Raw genomic sequence first — 18,773 nt, forward strand, 5'->3', positions numbered from 1 at the left:
GATGACAAGTTCTGTGGGACCGGCAGAGCAGGATGAGGAGGAAGGGTCCCAGAGGGAAAGAGGCACTTTGCAGTAATAAACAGCTCCATGTACAGGAGGGTAGACTTTATCAGGAAGGTGAGATTTATAGGAAGACTTGAGGGCATGAGGGAGTGGTCTGAGTGCATCTCTGAGGGGAGAGTGTCGCAGGCAGGGGTGGGAGGCATCTGGGGAGTACAAGGAATAAGATTGCTGTGGTTGGTGAGGAGAAGGAGCTGCTAGAAGGAAATCAGATTTGTAAAGGCTTTCAGTCATTCTAAGGCTTTACCTCTGATTGCACAGGAGCCTTTGAATGGATGAGGAAAGCCGTCTTATATAGCCTGATGTGCTTTTTGGTTTTGTTTTGTTTGGAGACAGGGCCTCTTGTAGCCCAGGCTAGCTTCCAACTTGCCAAGGATGACCTTGAATTTCTAATACTACTGCCTCTGCTGCCTAGTGACAGGATTACAGGCATGTGTCACAAACTTTGGTATTGTGTGGTGCTAGGGATCCAGCTCAGGGCTTCATTTGTGACAGGTAAGCACTCTACCCTATCAACTGAGCTACATCACTTGCCCCTGATGTGCCTTTTAGTAATGCCTCATTGACCTCTAAATTCAGGGTAGACTTTCAGGGGACAAGGGAAAAATCAGGGAGTCCAGGGGAGAAGCAATAATCCACATTGCAGATCATTTTCTATGGTAGACTCTGAGGAGATGGCAGTTACAATTTAGGAAAACGTGTGTGTGTGTGTGTGTGTGTGTGTGTGTGTGTATGAGTTGTCCTAGTCTTTCTTATATGTCTATTCTTCACTGGGCTGGGATAGAAGCCAGACTGGCTCCTCCTGACCTTTCCCAAGGGCCATGTCTAGCATGATGGAGTTGTTTGCTCTTCAGCTTGTTGGTGGAGCACATCTTAGAGGTGTGGCTCAGTGGCTAGGGGTAATCTGATCCTGCCTGAGTGTATTTTAGGAAGATGGGTGATCAGACATTCTGAATAGGAAACTTACCAGCCAATTGATAATGGCTGGGACTTAAAGACTGAAAATACTTTTAAACCAGGAGAGCTGCCAACCTGGTCCCTGCATAGAAGTGTGAGGAAGAGCTTTTAGTCAAGATGTACTGTGGGGTGGTGGGAGGAGTGGAAGTTCTCCTGGGCTTTTCATATTCCACTGTCACTTTCATTTACACATGATACAGAGAAATCCAGTACCTGCCACATGCAATGATGTGGTCAGTGAATTAAAAGTAATAATAATAGCCGGGCATGGTGGCACACACCTTTAGTCCCAACACTCGAGGCAGAGACAGGCGGATCCTCTGTGAGTTCGAGGCCAGCCTGGTCTACATAGTGAGTTCCAGGACAGCTGGGGCTATAGGAAGACCCTGTCTCAAAAAGACCAAAAAAAAAAAAATAATAACAATAATAATAAAGCCGGGTGTAGTGGCGCGCACATTTAGTCCCAGCACTCAGGAGGCAGAGGCAAGTGGATCTCTGTGAGTTCAAGGCCAGCCTGGTCTGCATAGCGAGTTCCAGGTCATCTGGGACTACAAGGAGACCTTGTCTCAAAAACAAAAACAAAAAAAGGCTGAAAAAAAATGATAAGAAGAAAAGAGTGCAAAAGAAGTCACGGTGGTGGTTTAAGCATATAATCCCAGCACTCAGGAGCCTGAGGCAGGAAGAGTACACGTTTGAGTCCAGCTTGGACTGTATACTGAGACTGTCTCAAAAACAAAACCAAACAAAACCAAAAAGCCTGTTTGAGGAATTAGATACTGAGCTGAATTCACCCAGGGCAAATACCCAGAATGGCGTGATTACATGGTGATATGTCTCATCCATCTAAGGGAACACTCAGGAGCCCCTCTGGGCTGTATTAGCGCCATCTTGAAACAGAGCAGGTGCGCTCACCCACAGGAGACCCTCAGGAGAGTGGACCTACTGGCATTCACTCTTGGAGGGAGGAGGGAAGCTGGGGAGTTCACAAGGCTCCCCTCCCCTGGGGGGGGTCTATAAGCAATTATTGCTGCAGTGGGGGACTCCAGTTGTGCAGCTGCCATAAGGTGCACAGGGGGCTCCATGATGCAGCGCTCAGGAGTCATCACCTGCTTGAGTGTATCTTTGCACCGATGCAGCTGCCTGAGCAACACTGGTGATCCTAGACTCACTGCCTCGCCAACTTATCATGGATGGAGTCCTTTCTGTGGTTTTTGGTGTCCTACCTGGGGCGAATAAGCATTTCTGTGCATCTCCCCAGGAAAAGTCTTGCAACAACTTGATTGCTCCCAAACAAACCCACATTGTCAACCATTCTTATCAATTATGGTGTGGTGTGTCAAAGCTAGCTGTTCTGTATACAGACCTTGAGGAACCCCAAGAAAATTTAAGTTTACCTGTTCTTTTAGGATCTACTGTTTTGTTCCATTTTGTTTTGTTTTGTTTCTTTTTTTTTAAAAAAATCTATTGCTTATTTTTATTTTATGTGTATGAGTTTATTGTCTGCATATATGTAAGTGCACTCATTTCATACAGTGCCCACGGATGTCAGAAGACAGCAATGAATCCTCTAGAACTGGAGTTACAGATGGTTGTTAGCCACCATGTGGGTGCTTGGAACCAAAACCAGATTTGCTGAAAGAGCAGCCAGTGCTCTTAACTGCTAAGCCATCTCTCTAGCCCCTTCTTTTGTTTCTTAGGGTTTTTCTATGTATCTGTATCTGGCCTGGCACTTGTTTAGACCAGGCTGGCCTCCAACCCACAGCAATCCTCCTATTGCTGATTCCCTAGTGCTAGGATTATAGGCCTGCACTACCACACTGGGCCTAAGAAATGCAAATGTTAAACGGTGCCCTATAGTGTTGTCCCTTTTCTACTTTCTGTTTTTTGTTTTTTTTTTTTTTGAGACAGGGTCTCCCTGTAGCCCCAGCTGGCCTGGAACTCACTATGTAGACCAGGATCTCACAGAGATCTGACTGTCCCTGCCCCCCTTAATCCCCTCATAGTGGGATTCAAGTTGTGTGCCACCACGCCTGACTTTTTCTACATACATAACCTCATTCTTTTTCTCCCTCTTCTGCCCACAAGACTTCAGCTGTTTTTTTTCCAACCAGCGCCTTTGGTTACCTCACGTGCCTCATGCCACAGAAATATGAGTTTTGAGTCCTTACTACCTTTGTTTTAACATAACTTAATAGGTCAGTATTTATATAGTCATGTAAATTCTTCTAAAAGGACTTGCAACACAATTTATAAATAATGTGACATCCAATATTCATTGCTGTAAATTCCACTTAACTAATTCTCACAAAATGTCATTGCGTTGTTCAGCTCTTCTCTCCTACGTGGTTGCAGCTGACCAACGAGCGGAGCTACCACATGGACATGTTCGATGTTTTGCTTGCTCACATTAACAAGATAAATGCCAAATGGAAATGTATGCTAGAGCTTCACTTATTGATCTGTTTCATTAACAACTTCCTGAGTGGTAGGTTAGTTGGCTGGTTGGCTGGCTGGCTGATTTGAGACAAGGTTTCCAATTCATGATCCTCCTGCCTCAGCCTCCTGTGTCCTGGGATTAGAGACAGACGACCCATGCCTGGATAACAACTACAGATTCTTTGCTGAGCCGAGTAGTTTCAAATCCTGGAAGTGTTTCAGATTTTCACGCTCATAATACGTTTGCTGTAAACTTGACACAGTTTTTATTTAATCTGTATTACTCACATCTTCTCTATTGTTCTCTTATGTCAAAATGATAAAGAAAACAATGAATCAAGTCCTGGTTTATAAAATGTGCTGATTGCTGTGGGGTAAATACTGCCTCCATGGCCAATTTCAAACCACTAACATGATAAAGGATGCACAATATTGACTTGTTTTATAATATTTCCAACATACAGACAGTGGAGTTAGATGGATGGCTCAGTGGTTAAAAGTGCTTACTGCTCTTGCAGAGTGCCCAAGTTTGGTTCCCAGCACCCACATTGGGCAGCTCATAAACCATCTATAACTCCAGTTCTAGGGAATCTGACACCCTCTTCTGGCCTCCATGGGCACCAGGCACATACTTGGTGTACATAAATACATGCAGGCAAACACTCATACACAGAAAATAATAAAATAAAAATAGAAAGCTGGGCGTGGTGGCACACACCTTTAATCCCAGCACTCATTAGGCAGAGGCAGAGAGATCTTTGTGAGATTGAGGTCAGCCTGGTGTACATAGGGAGTTCTAGGTCAGCTGAGACTACAGGAAAACCCTGTCTCAAAAGACTGAAAATAAAAATAATAAAAATAATAAATAGAAATAAATCTTTTTTTAAAGATGGTAATTTAAGAAAAAGAACACAACAGTAAATGTACTGAAATAATTAGAATGTGATGAGTTTTGAGTACTTACTGCCTCTGTTTTAACATAATTGTGTTAATATAATTTAATTTTTAATAATGACCGTGTTTGCAGAATTCCTGGAAATAGAGTGGTTGGGTCTCCTGGGCTTGTCCAAGCTATCTTCTGTACCCTACTGATCCTAACACACAGAAAAAACTCAATATATGACAGTTGATTTTTAAAAAAATTTTATTTATTTATTTTTATTTTATGTGTATGCATGTATTGCCTGCATGTAGGTAAGGGCCCCCGTGTTGTACAGTGCCCACAGAAGTCAGAAGAAGCTGTCAGATCCCCTGGGACTAGAGTTACAGACAGTTGTTAGCTGCCATGTGGGTGCTGGGATGTGAATCCAGGTCTTCTGCAAGAACAACCAGTGTTCTTAACCGCTGACCCATCTCTCCAGCCCGATAGTTGATTTTTAAATTATTATTATGAACATAAAGATAGAGATAGATTAGTTAAGATGAACGAAGTAATGACTGGCTTAGCCCATGAGGAGATTTCTAGAAAGCTTATTGTTGCTTGGCAATCCTTTGTCTGAGTGCTTTCAGAGTAATTTTCTCCCAGAAATGTCAGGCCTGCTTTGCTTTGCAAAGCACAGCTCTGAGCAGTGACCCGCATGTGTCGGCCCCCCTCCTGGGCTAGCTGAGCCAGCTGGGCTTCCCCCACAGAGCAGTTAACAAGCTGCCTTTGTGTTCAGCCACTGTGCTCACCCATGTCCGACCTTACACACTGCCTCAAGTGACACCACTAGATTGTCTCCAGTGGCTCTGGCCATCTAAGTCCACAGTAACACTTTGAAATACCCGTGGCTTTGCCACAAAGAGCATTTTTGAAGAGTGAATCAGGAAACCTCTCCAAAACTCATGCAAGAAAACCCATGGAGAATAAGCTGTTAAGATGGAAATAAAATCTGTATGTCCCCTGCCAGCAGCATGGGCTCTAAACACACCTACCTGTCTCTGTGCATTGGTGCTTAGCACAGGACGCCGTTGGGTGCTTGCTTCCAGGATGGCAAAGTGTTAAATGGGCCCAAGAGCTTTGGAGACCACGATAGTACCTTTCATCTGAAGGTTTAGTAAATCTTTTATCTGTAACTTGGAGACTATAGTCAAGAGAAACAGGGTTTAGAGGAAGCCACATCCACAGCCAGGTAAGCTGATCATCAATTCTCACTTCCCTGGATGAGTGTTCAGGGAAGTTTGAACCATCTTTGTTCTTGGTGGGGGGGGGGGGACCAGTCACATTGGACATCTATCACACTGTTTGCCATAGTCTCTACTTCCTGGACCTTACCTTCCTGTCTTCTAAGAACTAAGCCACATGGTTTTCATAGGAGCTATTAACTGTACTAGGTTAATCCATTCCTCTAGATACAAGATATCAATTTTGGGGGTGGGACCACCCCAACTGAGGCTGACCACTCTTATCCCCTTGGAAACTTTGACTTTGGGCTTTGTAAAAAGGATTAGGTCTGTAGTCAGGCATTTGAACTTACCACATTAAACTTTGATCCAATAGATGGTATATTCTGTGTAGATTAAGTAGGAGATAAAACCAGTCAATTCAAGAGAAAGAGAGGACCAACAAAAAAACAGATAAGTCGGGGCAAGAATCCATGACTGTCCAAAGTCCACGTTTCCACTGGAATCCTGGGCTCATGCACCACTATCTGTAGGGCCATATAATTTTATGGAATTTTTTTAAGCCCTGAAGAGAGGGTAAAATAAAGAGCTAGATCCTCAGAAACTTCTGTGATGGTTAGCAGCATTTTCTTGTCAGTTAACAAGTCTACCGCATTGCTTACTGTTTGCCACTGTGAAAAACAGGCAGTTCTGACACCATCGATGGTTTAGCAAAATAGCATCTATGAAGTATTTACAAGAAGCCAAACACCAAGTGCTGTACCTGACTTGGTTCATTTAATCCTCCTTTTCTGTGTTGTTGTTTAGAGACAGGGTCTCGCTATGTAGCATTGGCTGGCCTGGACCTCACTATGTAGATAAGGTTGGCCTCAAACTCACAGAATCCACCTGCCTCCCAAGTGCTGGGATTAAAGGCGTGCACCACTACACCCAGACCATTTAATTCTTTTTTTTTTTTTTTTTTTTTTTTTTTTTTAGTTTGTCTTTTTTAGACAGGGTCTCCCTGTAGCCCCAGCTGTCCTGGAACTCACTATGTAGACCAGGCTGGCCTTGAACTCACAGAGATCCACCTGCCTCTGCCTCTTGAGTGCTGGGATTAAAGGTGTGCACCACCATGCCTGGCTCCATTTAATTCTTTTAACAATCCTATAAAGACATTCAATGACTAGGTGAGCAAGATGGTTCAACAGCTAAAGTTGCTGCCAAACCTGAGAACATAGGTTTGATCCCTGGGACCCACATGATAGAAGGAGCAAACTGACTACTGCAAATTGTCCTCTAACCTCCACATGTGTGCCCTGGAACATGTGTACCAACACACAGAAACACACAAACATAGATAGATAGATGGTAGATGATTGGTAGACAGATGATGATGATGATGATGATAGATAGATAGATAGATAGATAGATAGGCAAATGTAAGACTGGATTTAAATTAACCTAGGAAACACCTTTCAGTGTGTCTGTGAGGGTGTTTCCAGAGAGGAGAAAAGACCTGCCTCCACACATACCTGCACACATATGAGCACACGTGTACACACAGACACACACACACACACACACACACATACACACACACACACTTACATAAATAAAAGAAATCAACCCAGACTTTTAGGAGCTTTAATTATTGGAAGTTTTGAGATAGAATAGTTTATGACAAACTATGGAATACGATACAGCATATAGACTAGTTGTAAGTATTTATACAATTATGTGTTCCCATCTTTAAAAACTACTTAAAATCATATTGTTGCCTCACCACAGAGATTTACTTTAACTTTCTATGACACAAACACCAATTCTGTCTGGGACTGAATAAAAATGAAAAAAGGAGAAAAGCCAGCTGTGTACCAGCAGCCACCTCTCTGTGTTTCCTGACTGTGGAAGCAATGTGACCAGTCACATCATCTCCTGCCATCATGCCTTCCCCACCATGATGGACCGCATCCCCTCACACTGTAAGCAAAAATACATCTCTCTCCCCTTAAGTTGCTCCTCATCAGACATTTGGTCACAGAAACAAGAGGAGTAACTAATATAGGACGGCATCATGATGATCCCTACTTTAGCACCACTAAGCCTCTGACTTTTTGTTTCATAAATGTAAACTTTTAGGATGGGAGAGATGGCTTAGTGGTTAAGAGCACACTGGCTGCTCTTGCAGAGGATACACATGGTAGTTAACAACTTTCTGTAACTGTAATTCCAGGGGATTGCACACCTTCTTCTGGCCTCTGTGGGCATTGCATGCATGGGTGCACTTAACATACATGCAAGCAAAGCATTCATACACTTAAAATAAAAATAATTGTAAACCTTTTTAAAATTTTCATTGAATTTCTGTGTATTTCATACAGAAAATCATCTTTATATCCCCTTCCTCTTTGGAATCTCCCATAGCGCCCCCACCGGAGTTCATACCTTCTGTCACTTGTGTTAAGGCCTATCATGTAAAGTTAGTATCCCCAGATATCCCTCAGTGCAAGTTCATCCAACTGGGATCTAGTCAGTCTGTCTAGAGTCTCTCCCTTTAAGATCAGCTCATTCTCACCCAGCAGTAATCAACTGCCAATAATTCTTCAACTAAGATTAGGGCCTGCTGTTCATTTCCACAGTTCTGTGCTGGGTTTTTGTCTGCTTAAGTTTGAATGGATCTTGTGCATGCTGATACCATTGCTATAGGTTTGTATGAGAAGGGTCCCAGGTGCCTGTAGGACTATTTCCTTATGGTCATGCACCTCCTCTCTGGGTCTTACAGTCTTTCTGCCCCCTCTTCCACAATGATCCATGAGCCATGGGTGGGTGGTTTTTAATATAGAAGTCCTGTCCAAGGACCCACACCCAGACTCTTTTTTTAAAAATATTTTTATTTATTATTTTTATTTTATGTGTATGTGTGTATTGCCTGCATGTAGGTAAGTGCACCCATGTCGTGCAATGCCAGCAGAAGACAGAAGAGGCTGTCGGATCCCCTGGAACTGGGATTACGGACAGTTGTTAGCTGCCATGTGGGTGCTGGGATGTGAACCCAGGTCTTCTGCAAGAACAACCAGTGTTCTTAACCACTGAGCCATCTCTGCAGCCCTCTGCAGACTCTTATTCTCTGCATTTTGTTCATTTGTGACCTTTGGCATAAACTTTTAAAGGGGCATTTTTTATTCTTCCAGAAAAGAATAAAAATGCATCCAATTTAAAATATATAATGATGTCCACATAAATGTAGTCAACTGATCTTTGAATGGTAACTAAAAATTCATGATAATTAAAATGGTGCTGGAATAATCAGTTATCAAGAGGAGGAATTTATGTTTATAGATCTTATATAAAAAATCAACTTAAAATGGATCAGAGACATAGTTGTAAAACACAGACATATAGAATTCTCTGAAGATAGAATAGGAAGAACCTAGTTGACCTTTGGCGTAGCAATGACCTTTTAGGTATAACACAAAGGCATGTTCCCTGAAAGAAAAAAATTGAATTATCCTGTGTGATACTGTCCTGGTGGACACTGACATCACATACCTGTCAAAGTCTACATCTTCACACCTGTTCAAGTCTATGTCCTCATACCTATCAAAGTCTATGGAATGCACAATACCAAGAGTGGACCCTAATGTTAATTAACTATGAACTTTGATAATGCAGTGTCTAGAGGTGTTCCAGAGGATCTAATGCCCTCTTCTGACCTCCATAGGCATTGCACCACATGGATACACTTACATACATGCAGGCAGTACACTCATACACATAAAACGAAAATCATAAATAAAATGTTTTAAATCATATTCATATATTACATGAAAGTAGAAGCAAAACTGTCTAGGGAAATAAAGGGGGTTAGTGGGAGAGGTGAAGGGTAAGAGAGGAGAGGATATAGGTTACTGCGAGGAGTATTCTCATATAATATGCACTGTGTGAAAGTGTCCTTATACAACACAATACCATGGACAATATATAGGCTAAGTTTTTTCTTTTTTAATATTTTATTTATTATTTTTATTTAATGTGTATGCATGCATTGCCTGCGTGTAAGTGCTCCCGTGTCATGCAATGCCAGAGGAGGACAGAAGAAGGCATCAGATTCTTTGGAACTGGAGTTACAGATGGTTGTTAGCCACCATGTGGGTACTGGGATTTGAATCTGGGTCTTCTGCAAAAACAGCCAGTTGAGTCATCTATCCAGCCCCTAAGTTTTTTTCTAAAATTGTAATCCAGAAGGGTGGTAGTATAAGGACCCCTTTTTCAGAAGCTAGAGGGAAGAGACAAACGGGGACTTGCAATGCTGCCCTTGTCAAACTGATTGGATTAAGAAACACCTGGGAGATTAGTAAAGCATACCTCTAGGGCTCTCTGTGATGGTATCTCCGGAAACAATTAGAGCACAGGAGCTCTGATCTACTGAATGACTTCATCCACTGATGGATTCAAAGTTTGACAGACTAGTAAGAGGTGATGAAACTGTGAAAGGTGAGGCCCCATTGAAGGAAGCAGGCCACTGGGGATATGTCTTTGGGAGCTAATAGATCTTGCCATGGCCCCTTCCTGTTAGGGCTCTTCTCTGCTTCCTTTGCACAACTAGGTAAAGAAGCTCCTCCATCACACACTCCCACCACCATGATGCTCTGCCTCACAGCAGGCCCAGAAGCACGGAGACAAGCAACCCTGGCTGAAGCCTCTCAAATCATGAGCCTGAATAAGGATTTCTTCGATAAGTTGCTCTGTCAGGTATTCATAACAGTAATGCAAAAGTAACTGTTATGCCCTGAACATAAAACACTCCCCACAGGCTGGTGTGCTGCAACATGTGGTTCCCAGCTGGTGGTGCTGCTTTGGAAAGCTGTGGAACCTGTGGGAGCCACACTTGGATCCTAGCTGGGGGAAGTGGATCAGCGGGGAGCAGGACTAAAGTATGGCCTGGCCTTGCTTTCAGCCTCTGATCGTTTGTCCTCATCTGCTATGAGGAACAAACTGGACTGGGACCTGCCACAGCCTCAGACCTAGCTGCTTCAGCCCGCATGCCTCCCTCATCATGAGGGACTGTATCCCCTGCACCTGGAGCCAAACTAAACCTTCCTCCCTCTAAGTTGCTTCTAACAGGAAATTTATCATTATGACAAAAAGTAACCGTGTGATTTGATTCTTAGGACTTTGGAACTGGCTTATGGGAAGAATTTGAAAAATTTTGGAGCTGTAGGCTAATGAAGACTTAGAATAATATAAGCAAAGGTTAACGGATGACTCTTGTGGGAATTTCCAAGACCAGAATGCTGATAGAAACAGAGACGGTGGAAGCCAGGCTCATGAGAAGACAGATGGGAAGAAGAATTCTATTGGAAACTGGGCTAGAGTCATCTTGTGTTCCTTTCTGACAGAGAACATGTCCGTGTTCTGCCTGTGTTCTAAAAATCTGAATGAGTATAAATTCAAAATAGTAGAGGAAATTTCAAGATAGCACAGCATTCAGTACGATCATTGCTAGCTGTTTTTAGCCAAGTTTACAGTGAGAATCAGGAGCAAAAAGCAGAAGAGATGGATGTGAAAAACACTCAGTTTCACAAAAACAACAATTAATATATTTGAAGTTGTTGGCAAAGTGGCCAAAGTTGATAAAGAGATTAGTAACATTAAAAATAAGCCTTTGAGTCCAGTGAGATGGCTCAGTGGGTAAAGGTGCTTCATGAAAGCCTGGAAACTCTAGTTTAATCTCCAGAATCCACATAAAGATGGAAAGAGAGAACTCCACAAAATTGTCCCCTGAGCATCACACTCATACTGGGGCATGCACACCCCCATACATATCATGTGTGCACACATATATACACATACCAATAATTTTTTTTTATTTTAAAGACTTTGGGGATATCTATATCTGGAGAGATGGCTCAGTGCATAAGAGTACATGCTGTGCAAGGATGAAGGTCTGAGTTCAAATCTGAAGCACCCATGTAAAAAGCCAGGCATGCTTGTACATACCTGTAACCCCAACATTGCAAGACAGAGACAGGAGGATCCCCAAGTGTCCATTGGTCAGTCAGCCTAGCTGAAACAGGAAGCTTTCTGCTCAGTGAGCGAGACACACAATGATAGAGGAAGATGTCTGATGTCTTGCTATGGTCTCCACATGCATGCATACAGGCATATGCGCCTACACACTCATATGAATGCACCAGACATGTCACACACACACACATATGCATGTGCATGCACATGTACACTCACTCACACACACATACACACAAGAAGCCTTGCACTTTGCACCAGAAAATAGAAAAAGTTCCTTGAGGATGAGTCCTATCATTGAAGGGTCCTAAGTGTAAAAATGAAAACTCATTGAAAGACTTTTCTCTAAAGAGATCCACAGAGATTCCCTGGACAATCAGGGCCACCTACAGAAGAGTTTTCCCAGGTTCAGTCACATAGGCACTCAGAGGCCACTTCAGTTGTGGTCCAAGGGGTCTCAAGCTAGCAACGAACTTGGCATTGTCCATGTGGTGCTGATTTTGTAGGCATACAAAATAAAAGAGTTGTGGGATCACGAGAGCTTGCACCAAGATTTTGAGAAAAGCCTGGGAGTCAAGGCAATGTATAGCAAGGTCAGATTCATTGCAACGCACCCCTGAAGAGGCTATCTGTGAAACTTTGAGGGTGAAACCTAGGTTGCAGTAGAGACTATAGGATGTTGGAAGTACCAGGAACATGGGGCATCTATTCATAAAAGCTGCAGGCCTTGAATGAAGCCACCCAAGAAGGACTATTTGTGTAGCAGGCACCAGAGCTATAGCACCTGGGCTTTCCAAGCCCATTGACACCACATCCCACATCAGGACACAATGTGCCTGAGATTCTTAACATGGATTTAATGTTTGTTTCCCTGAATTTCAGCCTCGTTTTGGTCCAATCGTTCCTCCCTTTTGGATGAGGACATTTACTCTGTGCCACTGTATATGGGAAGTATGTCACTTTCTTTTTTATTTTACAGGTGCTCATAACTAAGAGTTTGTCTTGAATCTAAGAAGTGGTTTTTGACCTTGAAAAGTATTGGATTTTAAGATTCTAGGAACTCCCGAAGTTGGACTAAAGACATTTTGCATTATGAAATAGGACAGGAGTGGAATTTTATTTAAATCTGAACACCCCATCAGACCCATATCTTGATGTTTCTTCTCATTTCATGGTGTTATTTGAGGGAAGCAATGGGATCTTTAGGAAGTGGGGCCTTGCTGGAAAATGTATCCCAGTCCCTAGTTTCAATAGTTTCCTGCTCCTCGGGTCTGTATAACACATTCCTGTGATAAGAACTCTACCACGCTTTCCTAACATGGTGGACTGAGACTCTGAAACCATGAGCCAGAATAAATCTTTCCTCTCAGGAGTTGTGTCTGTTAGGGATTTTGTGTCACAGTGACACAAAATAACTCACAAAGTTATCATCTCAGTATCTCTGCACAGCAGGAGTCCTCTCTTGGGACCAGCTGTTTGGGAACCTGTTTTGTGAGTCTTAAGCCAGGAGTCTGTGCTGAGAAGGGAGGAAATTTGTAAACTTGAAAAGAAAGAAAATTACACCTTTCTTTTCCTTAACACCAACCAAGGTTGACTTCTTATTTTCTTCAATTGTGAAAACAGACAACCCCCACCGGAATGCTGGTGGCACCCATAAGTGTAGATAAAGGAAATCATGGGTGTTTTTATATGATATAGTGATTGTAGATGACTTTGGAATAATGCTTCTAACTGTCATTATTTAACATTACTGCAGTCACTACAGCTTGGCATTTCTTGCTACTAAAGCACATTTGTTACCATACTATGTTTCAAATATTTTGATAGTTATGTTGTAAGGCAATATTATATTTTAGACATTTAAATTTTTATTCTGCAGCTTTGCTGTTAAGGAATCTATGGAGCACGTAAGATGAAGTTCCCTGCTTTAGAGTAAGCAAGAATCTATCAGTGAAACTGTTCGTCGTTCCTTTATATAATACCCGACCCGCTTCCTCCATGCCACAGTCTAGTCCCTTTGTTCCAGATGTTTGTAGTCTTGAGTTGTGCTGGTCTCTTCTCTCAGAGGCAGGTGGGAACCCTCAAGATGTAGACTCAGAGCTCATTAGAGCCTGGCCCAGGCAGGGCCCCAAGGGAAGGGGAAGCAGGGAATTTGTTCTCATCTGATTCCTGCTCTCCCATCAAATTGTGTTTCAAGCCAGACCCATGTGGACACTTTCCAGATGACCCTAGGACACCTAAGCAACCCTGCGGCAGCCTCCTCCTTCCCTCCAGGCAAGCCCAGGGATTTTCTCCTGACCACACAGACTTTTTCAATGAGGTACCCTAGTACTGCTTTCCTTCCAGGCAAACACTTCCAGCTTCTCATTTCCAGGGTCCAGGAGAGGTTAATAAGAGCTATTAATTGGGGCCTAATTTGCATGCGTTATGGTTAAGTAGTGGTTTGTAGCTATTGGAGATCAAAGCTTGCCTGCACAGGGGCACCCCACTCACTGCCGCAGGGGCCTGGATTACCCGAGTCTGCTCCTCTATACTAAGTGCCGAGGAATAACATCTTTAGCATGCTGGAGCCTAGGGCGCTCTGGAAATGGTATTGATCCACTCTCCCCAAATCCTGTGCGACACAAAGGAAGCTCATCCACCGTGCATCATTGGAAGGGAGGCTGCCTGACTTAGGTGGGCGCTGTGTGCGTTAAGTCAGCAATGAGAGGTTTTCGCCAGCGTCCCTGCACCTAAGCTCGAATCACAAGAGGGCTGACATTAGAATTCTGAAGAGGTAGGGTGGTGGGTTTTTTTTTGGGGGGGGGGGAGAGCATTGCAGCCTTTAAATGCTTTGCATTTCTAATTAGTCACAAGCCTGGGGATGCCCCCCCCCACTTGCTCAAGTACTGGTAATTAGCCCTGTAAAGACAGACAAGCCCGGTTGGGGTTGGCAGTAGCTATTGCAAAGGGCTCCCAGGCCCTCTCAGCAACAAAGGAAACCAGCTTAGCATCACGAATTATAGTTATCATCAGTTCCTTGGCTTTTTCAGCCTACCATTACTGAGGGTTTTGCAGACGCATTTGTTTATTTTTTAGATGCTAGCACTAATGTTTTGGTGGAGATGTGTAAATCTTACCCATGAGCGCAATGTCATGTTTGAGATCTGTCAGGACTCTTAAGGAACAGAAAGAGAGGGTGGAAACATTCGCTTTTAGATTTCAATGGGGTGATAGTTTGGAAAATGGCTTGGCCATATCACTAAAATTAACCCTAGGCACACCCAATGATCCAGCCATCCTACCCTCAGAACTCCGCAGAAACATGGCAGGTGTTTCTTCCCCCACAGAAACACTGTGCTGTTCGGAATAGCCCCAAACGGGAAACCACCCAAATGTTCATCCACCATAGAATGAATTTCTCTCAGCGTGACAAATTCACACAACGGCCCGGTATACAGCTATAGGAATAATACAGCAATTGCATAGAAAGAATCTCCTAAATGCAAAGTTGAATGGGGAATAAAGCTAGCCATAAAAGAGAACAGACTGTCATTCTATTTAAAGAACTACAAATATTGGTAGAAACTAACCGATGCTATTGGCCCAGGTGGTGGTTGGCCTTGGGGGGTGGGGAGGTAGTGCTGAGGGATTTTCTGGGGGAGCTGGTAATTATTCTGCTACTGGACTCGGGTTGAATCTGAGAGTGGCAGTACATGAAAATCTGAGTTGTATACTGATGTGCACCCTCCTGTGCACATACAAAACTTCAGTAGTTTTTGTTTGAAATGGAGCTGGGGGGCTGGAGAGATGGTTCAACTATTAAGAGTACTTGCTGTTCTTACAGAGGATCCTAGTTCAGTTCCCAGCATCCATTTGGGTGGCTTATAGCCATCTGTTACTCCACCTGCAGAGGGATCCAACACATCTAACATGCCTACCCCCCCCCACATATACATATACACTTTAATAATACAAAATAAATCTTTAAAATGGAGCTAGGAAGCTTTTTCCACTAAGAAGCTTTAAAGGTCTACTCAGTTATTCAGTAGAACAAAACTGATTTAGCCTTTATGACTCTGAACCAGGCCTGTGTCAGGGTATTTTAAGGAGAAACTTAGGTCATTTTTCAGGGATAGAGGTCTTAGCCATGGTCTCTGTTCTGAAAACTGAGACAGTCCTCCTAAAAATGCTTTGCAGGGAATAACTCCTGTGGAAATCTGAGAAATGATCTAAGAAATGCAGCCATGGCGAGGGGAAGTCATTTATTGGGATCAGAAGGGACGTGACTATGTCCAAAATTTGCCAACTGCATCTCCCAGGCACACCAAGGAACCAGGAGCATCTCCAAGTCCTATGAAAATGTTTAAGGGTTTTAAAAAATGGTTAGCAACTCCAAAATAGAAAATAATTTAATTGAATGTCCACAAAACACAGTATTGGGTAAGTAATTGGGTGTTTGTGAAACACTAATAAGCACACAAGCATCTGGGGTCCTTGTTGAAACTGCAGATTCTGATTCAGTGTGTCTGGGTGGGCTTGAGAGTCTTTGTATCTGACAAGCTTCCAAGTGGTGCAGTCATTTCTGGCTCATGGCCTTTTAACAGCAAAGGGCACGAACTGTAATGAAAATCAACTCTGACATAGTTACAATGTATAGTGAAAAATAGAAATATTTCACATTTGGGGCCGGAGAGATGGCTCAGCAGTTAGGAGCACTGGCTACTCTTGCAGAACACTCAGGGGTTCAGGTTCTAGCAGCACACATGGCGGTTAACAGCCATTCATAACTCTGGTTCCAGAGGATCCGAGGCCTTCTTCAAGCCTCTATGGGCATTGCAAGCATGAGTGCACTTACATATATGCAGAACAAACCCTCATACACATAAAATTAAAACAAACCAATTTTTAAAATTAAAAATGTTTTACATCTACAAAATCCAAACCAATGTGTTTTTTTTTTATGTGTATGAGTGTTTCACCTACATATAGTTAAATGCACCACATGCATGCAGCACCCACAGAGGCCAGAAGAGGGCATTGGATTTCCTGGAACTGGAGTTACAAAAGGTTGTTAGCCGCCATGTGGGTGCTGGGAACAAAACTGGGTCCTCTGTAAGAGCAGCCAGTGCTCTTAACTGCTTAGCCAACTCTCCAGCCCCCAAAACAATGTTTTATCATGGTGAGACATGGTAATAAAATGCACCATTTTTGAGCGGGAGAGATGACTAAGTAGTTAAGAGCACTAGTTGTTCTTGAAAAGGACCAATTCCTAATACCCACATGGCAGCTAACAACCATATGTAACTCCAGTTCCAGGGGATCCAACACCCTCTTCTGACCTCTGCAGGCATTACACAAGACAGGTGCACTTACAAACATGTAGGTGATACACTCATACACATAAAATAAAAAGAAATAAAATATTTTTTAAAAAGAAAATGCAACATTATAAGTATATGGTCAATAGATAATCACAATCACAACTGTGAAACTACACTCGAAACAAGGACTCCATTCCATTTTCCTCCAGCCCCTGGTAACCACTACTACTTTCTGTTTCTATGAATTTGGCCACTCTAGGCCCCTCCTATGAGGAGAATCATACAGTGTATGTTCTTTTGTGAATGGATGATTTCACTTAGCATACCATCAAGGTTCATCCATATTACTATTTGTGTCAGAATTTCATTTCTCTTTAAGGATGAACAAACAATATATGAATATATATATATATATATACTGTTCTGGTTAGCTTTCTATTTCTGTGATAGGCACCATGGCCAAAAAGCAACTTGGGGATGAAAGCGTTTATTTCCGCTTATAACTCCCAGGTCACAGCACAACACTGAGGGAAGCCAGGGCAAGACTCAAGGCAAGAGCCTGGAGGCAAGAACTGAAGCAGAGACCATGAAGGAACACTGCTTACTGGTTTGCTCCCAGGCTCACATTCAGCTACCTTTCTTACACAGGCCAGATCCACCTGCCCAGGGATGGTACTGTCCATACTGGGCTGGGCCCTCCTACATCAATTAGCAACTTAAAAAATGCCCTGCAGATATGTCCACAGGCATATAATGGAGAAAGTTCCTCAGTTGAGATTCCCTCTATTCGGGTATGTCCAGGGTTCTGTCAATTTAACAAAGACTAACAAGCACTATACCTACTTGTCTGAACGCTTGTATCCTCCACAAATTTATAAGCTGAAATCCAAGCACCCAAGGTGGTGATATTAGGAGGTAGGGACTTTGATTCGGTCATGAGGGACATGAGTGAAATTAAAAAGACCTCACAGAGGTGGTTTACATTTTACCACATGAAGACACAGCAATAAGAAAGAATCTACATGGAGAACTTACACCAGAAGCAGTACTTTGCTCTAGGACTTCCCAGTCACCAGAACAGTATGAAGTGAATTTCAGTTGCTTATAAACTACTCCGTTTATGATATTTTATCACTGCAGACCAAATGGATTAAGATAGCATCATATTTCATTGACCCATTCATTCATCACTGGAAATGTACATCCTTCCCACCTTCTGCCTATGGTAAGTAATGTTGCCATGAACACTGGTGTGCAAATATCTGTTCAGGTTCTTGTTTTCAATTCCCAGAAGAGGAAGTACTAAGCCATGTGGTAATTTTGTCTCATTTATCTGAGGTACCAAAATAACAATTATTTTTAAACATCATAGACTGCTATTTTAATAAGCCAGATGAACACATTGCCCGGAGTTGTGCCCTTCTGTGCTTCTCTGTACTGACTGCAGGGCAGGCTCCTCACTGCTGTCACTAATAGAATACAGAGGAAGTGCTACTTGGCCAATTCCATGACTATTCCTTAATTGACCTGGCAGCTTCTGCTTCCTCTGTCTTAGCATACTTGCTATTGGAGGCCAGCCACCCTACTGGGAGGCCCTGCAAGAAGCCTCTTGGAGAGGCCTGCATAGAGAACCAAGGTCCCCAGCTGACAACCCTGATTGAACTCCCAGTCAAAGACCATCCCAGGCATTCTGGCTGCTGCTGGTGGCATGGTATCTGTCTAGGTGTTATAGCTGGTTCGTTTTCTCATCCGATTAAAGAATTAAAATGCAGGCAAAATCTCACAGCAGAAGGGTGGTGGCAGTTAAACAGACTTCTGTTGAAAGATAAAGAATCACATTCATACACATGATGAACTGCACATACATACAAGCACTCACACAGAAGGATGAAGCTTTCCACAAGT

This window comes from Nannospalax galili, unplaced genomic scaffold, assembly GCF_000622305.1.
Source record: "Nannospalax galili isolate Female #2095 unplaced genomic scaffold, S.galili_v1.0 scaffold364, whole genome shotgun sequence".
Taxonomy (NCBI): domain Eukaryota; kingdom Metazoa; phylum Chordata; class Mammalia; order Rodentia; family Spalacidae; genus Nannospalax; species Nannospalax galili.